The following is a 20,564-nucleotide window of genomic DNA, read 5'->3' as shown; positions in this document are numbered from 1 at the left end:
CGCCCATACGACATGTCCGTATGAGCGGTTCCACCTCAAAGCCATAAAAGCGATCCTAACATGTCTATAAAGGCGATCCAGATCAACAATTGACACATAAGCGATCCTAGAATGTACAAATAAGCGGTCCATAAACAAAATATCTATTCTAGGACTCTGTATCATCTCTGATCTTCTAGACTTGATGAAAGACGTAGTCAGCAGACGTAGGTGCACTAACAGTATTCAATCGAATCAATCGAAACTCGAATCAAAACTCGAAACTCAAACGAATGCAATCGAAATCGAATTATGACGAATGGAAACGCAAGGATGGTGTGAAATATAGATGATTGTATGTTAGATATAGTGGTTGGGACTGAAAGTAATTTGAATAGGAAACTCTATCGTATTCGTATCATCTTCAATCGAAATCGAAATATCAAAAATCATCGCACCGAACACGCGAACCAGGCTGTGGATAGATCAGGCTGTCAGCCGATCGAACAGCCCAGCCGATCGGACGGACTGTCCGATCGAGCAGGCTGTCCGATCGGAATGCCTGGCCGATCGGCCAGCCCTTTCCTCTTTTGGAGCCTATAAATAGGGCTGTCATTGTCATTCTTTCCACTTTTGGAACTCTCAGACCGACCAGCTCGTGCTCCTCATCTTTCCTCAGATTTCTTCCGATTTCGGTAAGTTTTCATCCTAAATCTTGTACTTTCTTGATCAAAACATGCTCCTACACCTTTCTATCTTTCAAATCTTGATTTCTAACCATGAAATCATCAAGATCTAAGCATTCTAGGATGATGTCATCATGGTGTTCTTCAAGAACATCATGTTTTGGCCTCAATCCACCAAGAATCACTTGGATCTAGACGATTTCCACATAAACAAACTAAGATCTATTACAGATCTGAACATTTACATGGTGTGAAGGATTGAAAGAAGGATTTCCAACTTTCTTTTAACTCTTTTACACTCAATACCTTCAAACCGGTAGAAACGGAGCTTGAGCCAACTCACTAATCATTCTAATGGTTGTGTGGTTCAAGATTCGGGTTCTATCTACGAGGTTCACCGACTTCGGGTTAAACGTTAAACCACCGTTCTGAACCGTTCACCGGCCGGACTTGGGTGATTCCTGTCCGAGTGGGGGAAACAAGTAAGAACGAAAGTGTTATGGTTCAACTCGTTGTCCAACTACCTCAATATATCGTCAAATAATCAGAACAGCCAAGTGTTAGACGAATAGGCCGACCAGGTCAGGATGCTGGCCGAACGGTTAGGCTGTCCGAACGGACAACCCAACCGATCGAACATGTCAGCCGATTGACCAGGCCAGCCGATCGGCTAGCATATGGCCCCACACTTTGACAATTTCATGAAGAATAGTATTGAACGAGGTGATGTTTGATCGAACGAGCTGTTTGATAACATTACTCATCGGATCATGAGATACTATGCTTCAACACTTAATCGATTTACAACTCGTAGTAGTACAGAGTGCCACCCGATCGAACATGTTGTTCGATCGATCAGGTGACATCCAGCTGAGGACTCACTATCGAAGTGTCTAACCGATCGGTTAAGCCGGCCGATCGAATAGACCGTTCGATCGATCGACCTGAAAGGAAGAAACAATCCACTCGAACAGTCCAACCGATCGAACCTACCGACCGATCGAATAGGCTGTCCGAACGGACTGTCCAGCCGAACGAACAACCCGTCCGATCGAACCTACTGTTCGATCGACCAGGTTGTTCGACCCATCATCACTTGTTTCCATTTTACGTGTTGCTCATCGTTATGCTATAGAACTATTCAGGCTAACCCTACTCTCAAGCGCTCCCTTCAATCCATCAATCAATCGCTGTGAGTATACTTGATCCCTTTTTGCTTTTAGCACTTTTGGGTGTTACATACGTTGCTTATCAAAATCACAATCGATTACACTACTCAATTATTTGAACGCTAACCGATTCGCATGTATTACGTGACTAAATGAATGCTTGTTGATTGTGTTTACACGTGGAATGCTGTCTACCTGCCTTAACGACGTAGTACTATAGTTTGGACTCAGCACCCGTTCACACGGGGGTTGTTAAGGACAATTACTTGCATGGATTACGGTGGTAATCATGTATTGCGAACTGTCTCGGACAGTCAACCCGCAGTCATTGGTATCGATAGATCCATGTCGATAATTAACATGCTTCGTTTTCCTCTGTGTACGTGCTGGTTATGCGTAAACTATTTCGAACTCTATATGCTATTATCAAACTTGTATGCTCACCTTTACATTATATGTATTGACTTTATTTTAACGTATGTGACAGGTGTTTAAGATGTTTGCTTGCTAGGAAAGTGAGGCTAGAATAATGTTCTAGAGGCCCCCAACAAATAGTTGTCTGTCAGGATCAAGCGTCTAGAGCATAGTTGTCTGTAGATCTTGTCCGACCGGGTCTTTAGGAGCATTTGAACAATATTTATATTATTCATTTAAATCTGAGTTGTCAGAACAGAATATTTGACTGGTTGTTATCTGTAATAATTTGTTTTATTATTTGGGACACGGTATGGGACGTGTTATTTAAACTAAATAGTGATGATAGTTGTTATGGAAACTTCTGGACAATCTGTTTCGCTCAGTGCCATGCCCCGATGATTCCGCCATCGGTTGGGGTGTGACAGATTGGTATCAGAGCCATAACTATAGGGAATTAGGCTAGACACGACCTAGTCCGGGTCGCTGTCTTAGAGACCTAGACTATAGTTAGGAACCAATAGACCAAGCGTATACGCTAAATCCTGCTATTCTACACTATCATTATACTCGAAATTTTCAATGATAAGAAGGTGATTTGGTCAGGATTCGGTGTGAAAACCGCAAACTCCCGACTAGATCACTTGATTAATTCTGATTTTATCGATTTATCTATGCTTTCCTCATTATTTTCGATAACAAATGAGGAGAATTATACCAAATCAGGAGTGAAATCCATATTTTGATGAATAATCTCCTCAATTTTATTAAAACAAGGAAGAAATTGCTAAGGGGTGAAACCCGAACCTTGGCAACTTATTCCAACTTTTTACTCATCTCACCAAAGCCTCGACGGACTCCAACGACCTGAACTCACGAGTATGACCTAGGGAGTGCGTGTTGAATGCCCAAGAATCGAGGCAGAAACGCGAACCTGAAAGTCGAAATGTGACGACAAGTCTAATGTGAATAGTCGATCGCTTTGGGTAGTCGACGTCTATTAGTCACAGACAATCTATTTCTCAATATTATGTGTTTCGATTCTGAGCCCGCAACTGCCAACTCTGATGATTCGTCGATTTTATGTGTTTTAAGTGTGCTTGCATGTTTATGTGTTTAATTTTGATGTTCGCTCGATTTTTGCTATCACTTCGATCGACACACACGACTCGTATTGCTATTCTACCTCAAGACGCTAACAAGTCGCTACAATCTTAGGCAATGTTGCGCTACAATTATGCTATACTATTCGACACGCTATACGACTATACGATACTACTCAATATGCTATACGAACGACACGTGAGCTTTGAATGATAGGTTTCTGTAATCTGACTTCTTCTGTGATTAAATGTGTATGTGCTTCTGTGATTATGTGTCTCTGAGCTCTACGTGCCTACGTGCTTGTGTGCTTCTGTGAATATGTGAATCTGTGACTTTGTGCTTATGTGATTATGTGATGCGTGTTTCGACGTATTTCTAAGCTTTAGAAAGTAGTAGACGTGTGAGGTGAGATTCAATCATGTTGTGTTGAGTCTTGTGACGATGTCTGTTGCAGACGATGTCATCTGGATCCCGACACCATCTTACTCGCCAAGAGAAGAGAGACAGGCGTCTCGCTGCTATCATTGCCAAGAGTGTGGCAAAAGCTGTAAGCGAGGTGTATGAAAATGTCAGCAAATCGTCCGAGGAGTCACGAACTGAAGCTCCTAAGGATGCCAACAAGACTGGTTTCAGCTTCAAACAGTTTAAAGCATGCAGACCCAAATAATTCACCGGAGAAGATGGCCCTACCGCCATGTTTCAATGGTTCGATTCAGTTGAAGTCACTCTGCGCCAAAGCGGCTGTCCTGAAAATCTCTGCACCCTCAATGCTACAGGCGTCTTACAGTCCCGAGCTCTAGACTGGTGGACGGCCGAAAGAAACAAATGCGGGAATGATGCAGCTTATGAGCTAACTTGGGAAGAGCTGAAGGCCATCATGATGGACGAATTCTGCCCTCCCCATGAACGTCAAAAGCTGGAGGACGAGTTTTGGAATATCAAGCAGAAGGACAGAGACAACGTTGCTTTAACTGCTCGCTTCAAGTAGCTTAGTATCATCTGTCCCGATCAAGTCAAGACGCCAGACATGGCCATCAAGAAGTATATTCGAGCTCTACCCGATTGCGTTGCCGATTTTGTTCATGCTGCCAAGACATCATCGATTGAAGAGACCTACCTACTTGCCGCTGAGATCAATGACAAGCGGGTAAAGTCAGGTTTCTAGGATAAGCATACCAAGTCTCTGCATCAAGCCACCGCCACATCGACCGTCGACACCACCACTGCTCAACCCTCCAAGTCATCAAGAAGAAAGAAGAAGCATAACAACAACAGCTCCAGCAACAAGAACTGTGCCGTGACAACAACTGCTGTCCCTCTGCAAGCCGTACAGGCTCAGCAGCAGTCTCACCACCGACAAGCTCCAGTGATCAATGCACCGCCAGCCAAGCGCGCTTACACAGGTCCCCACCCGCTCTGCCCGACATGCTCATACCATCACCCGGTGGGAATCGCCTGTCGTTTCTGCGCCCACTGCAACCTCTACGGGCATTTCACTGCGAATTGTCGCTATGGTCCCCGTCAAGCCCCAGTTCAAGTCGCCGCTCATCAAGCTCTACGCCTAGCCCCTCAAGGCCAACCCGCAGCTCAAGCACCCGCGGTCAATGCTCGAGTCTGCTTTGCATGTGGTGATCCTAACCACTTTGCAAACATGTGCCCGAACCGGGTTGTGAAACAAGAACCCCAACAGCAGCAGCCTCAGCAGCAACAGCAAGCAGCCCGTGCCAGAACCTTTAACATCAACGCCCGTCAAGCCCATGCTGACAACAACGTGGTTAATGGTACGTTCCTTGTGAATGGTATTTATGCATCATGTTTGTTTGATACTAGAGCTGATAACTGCTTTGTGTCGTTTGAATTCGAGAAGCTCCTTAGTCGTAAGCGTTCTTATCTCCCCTCATCATTCGAAGTTGAAGTCGCCACAGGAAGAACCGTCGTCGTTAACTCTGTTCTTCGCGATTGTACCCTTGAGCTCAACAATCACATCTTCCCTATCGATCTTATCCCGATGCAACTCAGAAGTTTCGACGTCATAGTAGGCATGGATTTTCTACGCGAAAACCATGCTGAAGTTGTGTGTTTTGAAAAGATGATTCGATTCTCGCTCGCGAATGGTGATCTATTATGTGTGTACGGTGAAACAGCTTCGAAAGGTCTCAAGCTCATGTCATGTATCCAAGCTAGCAGGTATCTCCGCAAGGAATACAGAGCTTTCTTGGAAAACATTGTAGTAGCGGAGAAGGAAAAGAAAAAGAAGGTTGAAGTCAAAAACGTCCCAGTGGTCCGTGAATTTCCTCAGGTGTTCCCTGACGATCTTCCTGGACTTCCGCCAAGTCGTGATATCGACTTTCGTATCGACCTTATTCCTGGAGCTAACCCTGTTGCTAAAGCCCCTTACCGACTCGCGCCATTCGAAATGAGGGAACTCTCAAACCAACTCCAGGAGTTACTTGAAAAAGGCTTCATTCGCCCGAGCACCTCTCCTTGGGGCGCACCAGTCCTTTTCATCAAAAAGAAGGATGGGTCGTTCAGGATGTGCATCGACTATCGGGAATTGAATAAGCTGACCATCAAGAACCGTTACCCTTTGCCTCGAATCGATGACTTATTTGATCAGCTGCAAGGTGCCAAGTGTTTCTCGAAGATTGATCTACGTTCAGGCTATCATCAATTGCGCATTCAAGAGGAAGATATACCCAAAACAGCCTTTCGCACTCGATACGGCCACTATGAGTTCGTTGTTATGCCTTTTGGTCTAACCAACGCGCCCGTGGTTTTTATGGATCTGATGAATCGCGTGTGTAAACCTTATCTTGACCGTTTCGTCATCGTGTTTATCGACGACGTCTTGATCTATTCTAAGTCAAAGACCGAACACGCGCAATATCTACGTTTGGTTCTCGAGCTACTCAAGAGGAATCAACTCTATGCCAAGTTCTCCAAGTGTGAATTCTGGCTGGAGGAGGTTCAGTTTCTGGGTCACATCGTGAATAGTCAGGGTATTCATGTCGATCCCACGAAGATTGAAGCAGTTGAGAGCTGGATTACGCCAAAGAACCCGTCTGAAGTACGTTCTTTTCTCACTAGCGGGCTATTATCGACGATTCATCGAAGGATTCTCTAAGATCGCTGTGCCGCTTACCGCTCTTACCCATAAAGACAGGTCTTTTGTTTGGGGAACTGAACAAGAATCTGCTTTCCACACTCTTAAGCCCAAGCTCTGCAATGCTCCTGTTCTCGCGTTACCAGACGGAAACAATGATTTCATTGTCTACTGTGATGCTTCCAACCTTGGTCTTGGCTGTGATCTCATGCAACGGGACAAGGTTATAGCGTACGCATCTCGTCAACTCAAAATCCATGAGAAGAACTATACAACCCACGATCTCGAGCTAGGCGCAGTTGTTTTTGCATTAAGATTTGACGACACTACCTGTATGGTACCAAGTGTACGATCTTCACCGATCACAGGAGTTTACAACACATCTTTAATCAGAAAGAACTTAACATGCGTCAACGCCGATGGGTAGAACTTCTTAATGATTATGACTGTGAGATTCCTTATCCCCCAGGCAAGGCAAATGTTGTTGCCGACGCACTCAGCAGACGGAGTTATTTGCTCAGTATTCGCAATACCCAAGCCCAGCATGACCTCGAAACTCTCATCCGCGAAGCTCAGCATGCTTGTTTTAATGAACGCACTTTGAAGAAAGAGAGGATCTACCACGATGGAGCTCAACTGGTAAGCAAAGCAGATGGGATTTTCTATTATCTGGACCGAATTTGGATCCCTAAGCGGACCGATTTGTGAAAGATTATAATGAACGAAGCCCACAAATCCCGTTATTCTATTCATCCCGGTGCTGATAAGATGTACCAGGATCTTCATTACAAGTACTGGTGGCCGGGTAAGAAACGGGATATCGCCCTCTATGTTGGAAGTTGCCTGACTTGTGCGAGAGTTAAGGCTGAACATCAATGACCTTCTGGCTTACTCGAACAACCTCCAATCCCCATATGGAAGTGGGAGAGTATAGCTATGGATTTCATAACCAAACTTCCGCCCACGCCATCAGGCCACGACAGCATTTGGGTTATAGTTGATCGTCTGACCAAATCAGCCCACTTTTTGCCAATACGAGAAGACTACAAGGTAGAAAGACTAGCCCGAATCTACACCGACGAGATCATTTGTAATCATGGTACGCCTCGTGACATCATTTCAGACCGTGATGCTCGGTTTACTTCGCGATTGTGGGAAACGTTTCAAGCGGCCCTTGGTACGTCGCTTAACCTGAGTACTGCATTCCATCCTCAAACCGACGGACAGACTGAAAGGACAATCCGTATCTTGAGGACATGCTCCGAGCGTGTGTTATAGACTTTGGTGGTAGTTGGAACAAATACCTACCGTTAGTCGAATTCTCGTATAACAACAGCTATCATGCCAGCATACAAATGGCACCATTCGAGGCTTTATATGGAAGAAGATGTCGATCGCCTATTGTATGGCACGAGATCGGTCACTCGCAATTGACTGGTCCCAAGTTACTACAAGAAACGACTGACAAAATCCTCTAGATTTGAGACAACTTGTCGAAAGCCAGGGATAGACAGAAAAGTTACGCCGATAGAAGACGCAAGCCCCTTGAATTTGACGTTGGCGACTACGTACTCCTAAAGGTATCACCTTGGAAGGGTGTGGTCAGGTTCGGCAAGAAAGGGAAACTAGCGCCTCGATATGTTGGACCTTTTAAGATTCTGGAAAGGATCGGAAAAGTCGCCTACAGACTCGAACTACCGGAGGAACTTAGTAACGTCCACCCAACTTTCCATGTGTCGAACCTCCGAAAGTGCCTAGCTGATCATGATCTTATTGTACCCCTCGACGATCTTCAGGTAAACAAAACGCTACACTTCGTGGAAAAGCCTGTTGAAATCATGGATCGCCAAACCAAGCAACTCAGGCGCTCACGCATCCCTATCGTGAAAGTCCGATGGGAAGGCAAACGAGGCGCAGAGTTCACTTGGGAACTCGAAAGCGACATGAAGGCTAAGTACCCGCGGTTGTTTGAATGAAGATCTGAAGCAAGAAATTGGTAAAATCATTCATGGTGATGTGCAGCTTCGAGCCTAATTTTGGGACGAAATTCCCTAAACAAGGGGAGGCTGTAACACCCCGTGTTTTCGAATGTCAAAGTCAAAGTCAAAGTCCAAGTCAACTTTAACTTCTTTGACTGTAAATAGTCTATTTTATATTTTGTATTATGTGGAGTAAGTGTTGTCTATCAAAGGAATCGAAGTAATCGAACGTTTATCGACGTAAACCGATTTACGACCGTGAATAGTAGGAAGTATAAATGCGATAAAGTTAACCAATCAATAATCAAGCTAATCGAATCATCAATCAAACTCGAATCTCGAATTACGTGAACTTTGGTTGTTGTTATACGTGTGTATGTACCTTGTGTGTTACCTGTGCGTGCTTACTTTATGTTTTGTGTGGTATTCAATCGAATCAATCGAAACTCGAATCGAAACTCGAAACTCAAACGAATGCAATCGAAATCGAATTATGACGAATGGAAACGCAAGGATGGTGTGAAATATAGATGATTGTATGTTAGATATAGTGGTTGGGACTGAAAGTAATTTGAATAGGAAACTCTATCGTATTCGTATCATCTTCAATCGAAATCGAAATATCCAAAATCGTCGCACCGAACACTCGAACCAGGCTGTGGATCGATCAGGCTGTCAGCCGATCGAACAGCCCAGCCGATCGGACGGACTGTCCGATCGAGCAGGTTGTCCGATTGGAATGCCTGGCCGATCGGCTAGCCCTTTCCTCTTTTGGAGCCTATAAATAGGGTTGTCATTGTCATTCTTTCCACTTTTGGAAACTCTCTGACCGACCAACTCGTGCTCCTCATCTTTCCTTAGATTTCTTCCGATTTCGGTAAGTTTTCATCCTAAATCTTGTACTTTCTTGATCAAAACATGATCCTACACCTTTTTATCTTTCAAATCTTGATTTCTAACCGTGAAATCATCAAGATCTAAGCATTCTAGGATGATGTCATCATGGTGTTCTTCAAGAACATCATGTTTTGGCCTCAATCCACCAAGAATCACTTGGATCTAGCTGATTTCCACATAAACAAACTAAGATCTATTACAGATCTGAACATTTACATGGTGTGAAGGATTCAAAGAAGGATTTCCAACTTTCTTTCAACTCTTTTACACTCAATGCCTTCAAACCGGTAGAAACGGAGCTTGAGCCAACTCACTAATCATTCTAATGGTTGTGTGGTTCAAGATTCGGGTTCTATCTACGAGGTTCACCGACTTCGGGTTAAACGTTAAACCGCCGTTCCGAACCGTTCACCGGCAGGACTTGGTTGATTCCTGTCCGAGTGGGGGAGACAAGTAAGAACGAAATTGTTATGGTTCAACTCGTTGTCCGACTACCTCAATATATCATCAAATAATCAGAACAGCCAAGTGTTAGACGAACAGGCCGACCAGGTCAGGATGCTGGCCGAACGGTTAGGCTGTCCGAACGGACAACCCAACTGATCGAACATGTCATCCGATCGACCAGGCCAGCTGATCAGCTAGCATATGGCCCCACACTTTGACAATTTCATGAAGTATAGTATTGAACGAGGTGATGTTCGATCGAACGAGCTGTTTGATAACATTACTCATCGGATCATGAGATACTATGCTTCAACACTTAATCGATTTACAACTCGTAGTAGTATGGAGTGCCACCCGATCGAACATGTTGTTCGATCGATCAGGTGACATCCAGCTGAGGACTCAATATCGAAGTGTCTAACCGATCGGTTAAGGCGGCCGATCGAACAGACCGTTCGATCGATCGACCTGAAAGGTAAGAACACTTCAGTATTCTCAAATACTACAACGAAAACTTCAAAAGGTCAAACCATCATACACAAACACATCCTACTCAAAGGAAGAAACAATCCACACGAACAGTCCAACCGATCGAGCCTACCGACCGATCGAATAAGCTGTCCGAACGGACTGTCCAGCCGAAAGAACAACCCGTCCGATCGAACCTACTTTTCGATCGACCAGGCTGTTCGACCCATCATTACTTGTTTCCATTTTACGTGTTGCTCATCGTTATGCTATCGAACTATTCAGGCTAACCCTACTCTCAAGCGTTCCCTTCAATCCATCAATCAATCGATGTGAGTATACTCGATCCCTTTTTGCTTTTAGCACTTTTGGGTGTTACATACGTTACTCATCAAAATCACAATCGATCACACTACTCAATCATTTGAACGCTAACCGATTCGCATGTATTACGTGACTAAATGAATGCTTGTTGATTGTGTTTACACGTGGAATGTTGTCTACCTGCCTTAACGACGTAGTACTTTAGTTTGGACTCAGCACCCGTTCACACGGAGGTTGTTAAGGACAATTACTTGCATGGATTACGGTGGTAATCATGTATTGTGAACTGTCTCGGACAGTCAACCCGCAGTCATTGGTATCGATAGATCCATGTCGATAATTAACATGCTTCGTTTTCCTCTGTGTACGTGCTGGTTATGCGTAAACTATTTTGAACTCTATATGCTATTATCAAACTTGTATGCTCACCTTTACATTATATGTATTGACTTTATTTTAACGTATGTGACAAGTGTTTAAGATGTTTGCTTGCTAGGAAAGCGAGGCTAGAATAAAGTTCTAGAGGCCCCCAACAAATAGTTGTCTGTCAGGGGCAAGCGTCTAGAGCATAGTTGTTTGTAGATCTTGTCTTACCGGGTCTTTAGGAGCATTTGAACAATATTTATATTATTCATTTAAATCTAAGTTGTCGGGACAGATAATGTAAAGCCAAAACCGGATCCCATCAGTGGACTCCTAATAAGCAGCAGTTTACTCTAATCTCTCCCCTTGACAGTGGTTATCTAACAGCTGATAAATGTTAAGTGCTGCTCAACTACAACAACTGATAAACCAAACTCTGATGATTACCTAACAACTGCTGAAGACAAACTCTGTTGCCTATCTACTGCTGTTTCCTAAGTGCTGCTGAAGATTCAAGCACTGCCCTCTCAAAGACTGATCACCTTTGAAGAAAGCACTGAAGACTCAACATCTGTGCTAAGGCTACAACAGTGGAACGTGAAGCAGTAGTTTTCCTTATGTTTTGTATGTTAGTGAATATCAGATGTTACATGACAGTAGTTTGTATAGGACAGTATTTGTAGTTTGTTAGGTCGTTAGATGTCACTATCATGGTGACGTCAGCTGAAGTATATCAGTAGTTTGGTTTGCCTATAAGTATGACAGTACTCTGTACTGTTACACTTGATCGTTTTGAGTGAGTTCTTCTCCTCAATTCATCCTTTCATCTTGTGCAACCAACTCTGGTGTATCAGGCTGAGGGGGAGTTTAGATTGTGAGCTTTTACTGTAATCATTTGCTTTGTATTTTAATCATTTGACTCAATGAAAAGCAATTGTTTATCAATCTATACTTTCCTTTGTTTGTGTTTACTTTGTTTGCAACTCATTTCCGCTGCACTTATTAGTTTTATGCAAACAAACACGAATCATGACAGCCTCAGATCCTAACAATTGGTACCAGAGCTTGGACAGTCAAAATTCGATCTAACAATCAATTTGACATAACAGTTCAGCTCAAAATTCATTGATACTAAGGTTGGTTGTATTTAGTTGAAAAACAGAGTGATGAGTGAATCATGTTCAAAATGGCTATTCGAAAACTTTGTTAATCAACCAAGATGTCATACGACACACAAATCTCACACAACGAATGTTTTCACACATATGTCACTCATAGTTTTTAAATCTGAAAAATATCTGATAAATTATGGGTTCGTTCGATGTATTCAATATTGATTTCATTTGTTGTTTCGATATTTGTGATGTTTTCAATAAACACTAAAGTATGTACCTCAGATCAGCAAAACTTGTGTTCTTCTAAGACACTAGTATACCGCTGACATAGAAAAGAGGGAAATAAAACTTTAGTAAAAAATTTCTCATGTGTTCAAAAGGCAAGGTTGAGTGTCTTCAAAAGGACCAAATCTACTTTGTCCAAAACACATTGAGAAAATAAAGTGTCAAAACAGTCCTAATCATAAGTAATGTGAGATCTGAACTAAAACATGCTCAACCATGGTCAGATTTCTTAAAACATTGCTTCAAAGTGATTATGGACAAGGTATGTTCAAAATAAAATCTCCTAGTGAGTATTTCTGAACATATGAATAATAGGGGTAAAAAGGGAAAAGGGAAATAAAATCTCAAAGTATGGCTATCTCAAAACTTTTGAAATCAAAAGAAAAGAGTATTAGCATAAAACACTTGTAAGGTTAGAATTAGATCTTCAGTGGTCATCATACAACTGTGTGCATTCATCAATATAGAAATTGTTCTGGTAACAATGGCATATCCAGTGATTGTGCTTAAAAGAAATTTACAATCAATGGACAACAAAATGACCCAAATAATGGTCAGAATAACTTGAGAATAATTTGATCATTTACTTGAAAAGAGTGTCAGGTCCTTTTGATTATCTCCAAAACATCCTTGAATTTTTTTAAGGTGTTTTCCTTTTAATAAAACCAGATGCATTTTAATCTTTATAAAATGTATTTTGTACTTTTACTCTTTTTTAATAGTGAAAGTTCATCTCTGGTCTGGATGTAATCTCCTTATTTTTGTGTGAAATTACTATCCTTAAAACTGGTCAAAAGGAAATGACTGACACATCAAGGTCATGTTAAGCTCAAGTTTAGTTTGTCACAGATCAGAAATTGTTTGTAAATTCATTTTTGAACTACTAAGACACTCATGTTCTAGTAATTAGACATAAAATGAGTTGTTCTAAGTAAAGCAAGACTTCATCATCTGGGATGTTAAACCACTGTCTGAAATAATAGACAGATGGCAAAACCTTGAACAAAATTTCTGAAGATGACTGCTGACAACTTAATCTTGATATGATACATCTAAAATGTATCTTGTTAAGAATAGCATTTCTGTAAACAACAGATGATAGATAAGATATTGTGTTTTCACAAAGACAAAGATCAATATCTACATCTAAACCAACAGATGCTAAAATTATTTGTCAAAAGTCAAAACACTGCTGCACAAACAGTTGCTAAACATATGACCTTCATTTGTTTTTATCCACTGCTGTATCTAAAATGCTGTTGTGCCTTAACATCTGCTCTCTAAAGTTTGTCCACTGCTAAAGTGTCAACCTCTGCTCTTCAAAAACACTGATGTTTAAAATCATTGTTTCATCCACTGATACACCCACTGTTTCATTTTATTACCGTTGTAACTACTGATGCTTGATCCATCAGTAGTTGTTAAAACAACTGTCTTCCATCATTTACAATTCCATCAGATGTTTGACACGTGGTCCGTTTTTAGCCTTCAGATCAAAATAACCGCTGCCACATCAGCAATCACTTTTTCCCTAAATAAAACCCTGATTAAGTCCAAACAGAGGATTACACTGTCAAATTGAATTCCAAACATTCTCTTCACAAAACAGTTTCCCTCTCATAACTCCAAAAATCCTCTTCGATATTCATCATCAAAAATGACGAAGCCAAAATCGAAATCAAAAACAAAACCTTCATCATCTTCCTCCAAAACAGCAGAAGCCACTGAAATGGCCGCTGAAACCATGGAGATATGCTACAAAGCTCCACACAATTATGTGGGTATACTCACAAAACCCACCGATAACCACACATTCGACTCCATCCTTGACATTCTTTCTGCATCAAAGTACAAAACTTTGATAACAGCAGATGCACCCATTTACCTTGATACCCAGAGAGAGTTCTGGAAAAATGCCACCCTTGAAAAACAAGGAGATGTCACCGTCGTTATCAACTCCTCGATACAGGGTAAGAAGGTAAAAATTTCTTCGAAATCCATCTCTGAAACCTTTAAACTCGATGATTTAAGTGGAAAAACCTCTTTTACAAAAGACGAGTTGGTAAAGGATTTCATGAACAGGGGTTATGCAGAACAACCAAAGGTAGATACCCTTCAAAAGGGTTACTTCCCTTCTGCACCCAGATTTTTATTTCACACACTGCTCATGTGTGTTTCAAATAAAACAACGTCCTTCAATGAGATACCAACAAAAATTCAATGCCTGGGGTATGCAATTTGAAACGATAAAAACTTTAACTACTCCCAGGTAATATTTGATGATTTGGTAAAGAACGTTGATAATAAGGCTTTTCTGCTCTTTCCAAGATTTCTAAGCTATTATTTTGAACAAACATTTGTAGAGAAAGATGCAGAACTGCCCAAACAAGGTGTCTCATTCAAAATAAACTTTTTAACAAAAGAAACTTTTTCAAGAATGATGACACCAATAAAATTAAAAACAAAAGAGGCAGAGCAGGTTTTAGAAACTGCCACTGACCCTGTAGCAACCACTGCTGAGCCCACTGCTCCAGGTGATCAAAGTAGCACACCCACTGCTTTGAAACCAACACCTGCCACCAAAAAGACCAAAAGAAAACCATCCAGAAAACCCACCAAACCCACACCAAAGGCAACTCTGGAAGATGAGATCCCAGAGTTAATGCCAGTGACAACACAAAAGTCACAAGAAACCACTGCTGCTACTTCCTCACAGCAGTTGGAAGAAAGATCTCATCCCCAGCCTAAAACTCCTCCTGCATCCTCACAAAAGGGTTAGGTTGTAAGCACAGGGACACCACATTATGAAGCTCTGTATCCACTCGGATCCATCTTCCACAGTCCTGATCCCAAGGACATGTCTCTTTCTACCCCCACACCCTCACCAATAATATTACCACAATCAATAATGCCCATGTTGCATGCAATTGATATGGCACAGACACAAACCAGTTCCTCTCAATCACCTATTACTGAGAGTATACCTCCACAAGTGACTGGGTCTAATGTGCATACCTCTGCTATCCCAGCAACAGTTGAGGAGGTTACACCCCTTGAGTTACAAGTAACTCTTGGTGGTAGTTCAAGTGGAGCAGCAACTACAACTGATGGATCAACAGATCTTCAGTTGGACAGTTGTTTCATTAGTAAGACTCCCTTGAAGGAAATTTCTTCCATAGCACCAATGAAAGCCACCAGTGAGTATGTTTTACCTACTGGTATTTTCCAAAGGCTAACAAGTGCTGAAGAAAGAAGTCCCCAGTACCAAGAACAAGGGGTATCAATGGATGATTTTTGGGATTCACTTCCTAAGTCAAACATTGATACAACCACTGCTGGTGGGGATTCAGATGATCCTGTTAATTCAGGTGATGATTCAAGATATAATGAATTGACGGCCAGAGTTGAAAACCTGGAATCTTTAGTTGCAGAAATAAAAAATATGGTGTAGCAACTGTTACAAGCTCAAATAGCCCAATCATCTGCTACTCCTGCTCAAGCACCTGCTCCACAAGCATTTGCTGCAAATGAGCTCTGGAACATCCTCCAACCACTGCTTGAACAACAACAACAAATGGCTGCTAAAAAGCATGCTCTTCAAGTGCAAATGTTGACCAACATGGTTGAATCTCGGTTCAAAGATACTCAAGCTGATATCAAGGCTATAAAGGCCAGCATTCAACAGAGTGCTCAAAGTGAGAAAGCTCCATCTGCCATTTTCTTCATGGATACATCCCTGGCAGATAATGCCAAAAAGGGGGAGAAAAACAGGTTGAAAAAGAAAGGTATAGAAGATGGGATGCACATTGAACCTGAGAAACCCAAAACAGCTGATACACCAGCAGTTACAAAAACTGCTGCAAGTAGCCAAACAGCTGCCATCTCATCAACACACACACCTCCAACACACACCACCTCATCACACACCATCACAACTACTGTTCCACCACCATCTGTGTCTACAACACAAAAATCCTCATCAAAACCAAAAACCACCAAACCACCATCATCCAAAGCCACACCACCACTGCCTCCTGCCATAAAGCAGAAGACAGCAGATGTTACAACATCTGCTGTAGTGACAACAGCGATTGAAGCACCAGTTGTTTCAACCACTGTTAGTTAATCACAATCCACTGCCATCCAATCTCAAACCACTGATCCACCCAAAACATCATCAGCCTCTTCTTCAAAAAGGAGAAGGGTCTTCATTCCTGATGATGAGTCACCATCACCATCACCATCACCACCTTCAAATACCATTTCACATTCTCCAACCACTGCTCAAAAGCAGAAGACATCTGCTGACATATCAGCAGTTGTAATGACAACAGTGAATGAAACACCAGTTGTTTCAACCACTGTTGGTCAAAAATCCACCACTGATCTTATCACTCCAACACCAAAACCTACAAAGCTTCTCAAAAGAAAAAGAGAAACAGCACAGGCTACTGATGAAAAGTATGATCCTATTGCGGCTAAGTATCCATTGGAATTAGAAGCTGTGAAAAATGAGATGAAGAAGTTTTACACCATAGATGATCTTACAAAAAGAAAATTTCCTTCTCTCATAGGCTTCATAATTCCAGAAAACATGAATGAATATCTTGAAACAAAAGCAAGACAAGCAAGGATAAGAGCCAAAGTTGAATGCAAGGATCAAGGCGATGAAGCCATTCTGGAAAGAAGGGAATTCCTGCTCAACAAGGTCAAACAAATAGCAGAATATTCAAGTGAATTGAACAAAGAGGTGTCAAGCTTATTTCCTGAAGCAGAACAACGAAATGAATTAAGAAAGGAATATCTTGCATACATAATGAAAGAAAAGTTCTATTCTGCTAAAGAAACAGAGTTCAAAGACTGGCCACTCATTGCATTGAAGCTTGAAGCTGACAGAATTGAAAAGATTAAACTTGATCCACGGAAGAAAAAGACAGCTCCAAATTGGAATAAATACAACAAATTTATAGCTGATCTTATTTCCGAGCATAAAAGAAAGAAGCAGGAGTTGGTGGATGGAAAGGTGGATACTGCGGAAACCATAGCAAAATGGTCAAAGCAGCAAATTGAAGAAGCTTATGAAAGGCTTGAGAAGCAGAGGTTGAAAGCCTCTAACCCTCCCAAAAAGTCTGACTACAAAAAGCTTCAAGAGCAAGTCAAACTTTTCGAAACACAGATCAGCACAGCAGAAGATTTTGTCACAAAGTTGAGAAACGAAAAGAAGGAAGTGCTATCTGCTGGAGTAGATAAAAAGAAAGAAGCCGAACAGATTGAAGAAGCTATGAAGAAAATAGCTTCAGATAAAGAAAGATTGGCTGAACTACAAGCGCTTGCTAAAAAGGTTAAAGTAGTAAGCCAAAAGTGTGACAACCGTCACTTTTCCGTACATTCCGTACACTAAATGAACAGTGATCTGTGCCTTAATGAACATACATGATCTAGTTTACAAGAGAAATAAGTTTCTGAATTCCATACAAGTGAATTCATGTACGTTTTATACTACAAAATATTGCTTTATGCAAAAACGAGAGCGTTGCGTTAAAAATATTAGTAAACTCACCGGTAAGACACACTGTGTCAACGGAACTGCAGAAAGCAGTCAGACAATAAAATTGGAGCCTAGGTGTAGGTCCAATAACAAGAATACATTAAAACCCAAGAGTACATACAAGGGTTTAATATATATGCTATATGAAAGCAAAAATAAGCACTAAAAAGCACCCGAAACACACTTTAAGAGCAGAACTAATTGCGACAAAACTGCGAAACGAACGTTGATGGCCGCCCGGATAATATTTAATCCCACAAATATTCTGTTATGATTAAAATTTTATTTTAATCAGGTTCGTGTTGAAAAATAAATTAAAACGCTTAAAAACGTTATTTTTCAAGTTTAAGCACGTACCGTGTGTTCCTACGCGACACAGTGCTTACACTGCAAAACGCAGACAACGCAGAAAACCTAGGAATATTCCAGGAATATGCTAGGAATATGCTAAGAATATTCCAGGAATATGCTAGGAATATTCCAAGAATATGCTAGGAATATGCTAAGAATATTCCAGGAATATGCTAGGAATATGCTAGGAATATTCCAAGAATATGCTAGGAATATGCTAAGAATATTCCAGGAATATGCTAGGAATATGCTAGGAATATTCCAAAGAATATGCTAGGAATATTCCAGGAATATGCCAGGAATATGCTAGGAATATGCCATATGGAATGTCTATAAATACCTTGAGATGGCACACTAGACAATTCACCACCCAACACCACAAAACTACTCTCTCCTCTCCCTCAAAAACTTTCGGCCGAACACCCCTTGATCATCCATCATATTTTTCGATTTTGTTCTTCAAATTCCAACATCATACAAGTGTCAAGTGTCACGCATAAGAAGGCTTGGTGCACTCGGAGCTCGAAGGACCTCTTTCTCTAGCTTTTATCCACCACATTCGCGTCTAGATACTTCCCTAGCCTCGAGCTAGTGGTATGTTGCTTAAAACACATTCTTGAGCTATTTTGAAGTGGTTAATGTGATGTGTAATGATTAAAACTCGAAATCTTACAAAATGGTGCATTAAAGTCTACTAAAAACATGAAAATGATGGTTAAAAGCTCACTAGTTGTGTAAATGTTGAAGTAATTGAAATTTGTGATTATTTAGGCCCGATCTACGTTGTGGTAGCTCGGATCATCATTTAACCCTGTTTGGTTAAGATCATGGATCTTGACATAAGCTTGTTTGAAATGGTGCAAGGGTTAAAAGGTGAAACTCTACCACACAAGAAACATGAACTTGTGTAAAAGTATTTTTACTTATGAAATAGTGTCTAAAACTAGCCGATCTATGTGTCCACAAGTGGTATTTTCAAAAGACCAAGCGTCAAAAGAAATCACATGTTCTAATCCGGATCTTACACAAACAAAAGTGATTTTTTGTGATCAAACAAGTGTGCGAACACTAGTGTAACAAAAGTTTTAACAAAGAAATAATTTTCGTAAAAACCGACTAGAAGTTGTGGAACTTCATATTCTTTAAAAATAAAGTTTTTTTTTTTTAAGAAATTAAACTTATTTTTAAAGATAACAAGACTTACTAAATGTGCTAGTAAATTACTACACATTTTTGTAAATATGCAAGTTCATGAAATGGGGAAAATTAGTGATTGTTGTTGATGATTATTGTTGATAATTGTTGTTGATGATTATTGTTGATAATTGTTGTTGATGATTATTGTTGATATTTGTTGTTGATGATTGTTGACGATTTAAAAGAAAATAAACACATGTTTTGAAAACATGGGAAACCTCCATTTTTAGGGGAAACTCTGTCAAATTTTTTATAAATTTTGACACTTAGAAAAATATAAGTTTTTGAAGAACTTATTCCCTAAAAATGTATTTAAAGGTATTACCAAGGTTTCCCTAATTTTTGGTGATAAGAAATGAGGATTTCTTCAAAAATAAAAGTGGATATAAATATGTATATTTTTGAGAGAAAAATATATATTATTTTATCACCAACTTTTGTGCTAAGTGTATATAGTATGTGTTATACGTGCTAGCGTATTGAGACGTAAAGATACACTAAATACTCATGAGGAGTATAAACATGAAAATACACATATAACATGCTTAGACACATACAAGAGGATATATTTATGAAAATATATTACTTGGACAAAATACATAATTCGGGTGCAAAATACAAGATACGTATATTTATTTTTGAGAAAATGATATAAGACAAATAGTTAAAAATATAAATATTTTTAACACAAGAACACAAATACAAAAGATAGTGACTTGCACTTGTGCGATACAAGTCTAGTGACTAACGTTAATAAAACGCGTTTAGGTCACGACGCTAGATAAGCAACTCCGGTGAAGTTTACGACGCAGGAACGCAAAGTTGTGAGTTCATGCTCCCCCTTTTCTTTAACTGTTTTTGGTTTTATAACTCTCGGGGGTGAAATACATGTTACAAATATTATAATTTTTTTTACAAGTAGTAAAAATACAAGAAGCACTCTTGGTGAGAACGAGTACCGAGTGCAATACGAATCGAGAATACAAAAATACGAGAAGCACACTTGGTGAGAACGAGAACCAAGTATGATGTGCTTTAAGAAATGCCTAGAAATTACTAGATCATGTGAGCATAGACTTAATACTAAAAATGCCATAAAGTCTTGGTGAAAACTAGTACCAAGCCATTAAAAACA

The sequence above is a fragment of the Helianthus annuus genome, chromosome 14 (assembly GCF_002127325.2).
Source record: "Helianthus annuus cultivar XRQ/B chromosome 14, HanXRQr2.0-SUNRISE, whole genome shotgun sequence".
Lineage (NCBI taxonomy): Eukaryota > Viridiplantae > Streptophyta > Magnoliopsida > Asterales > Asteraceae > Helianthus > Helianthus annuus.
This window is presented reverse-complemented; position numbering follows the sequence as displayed.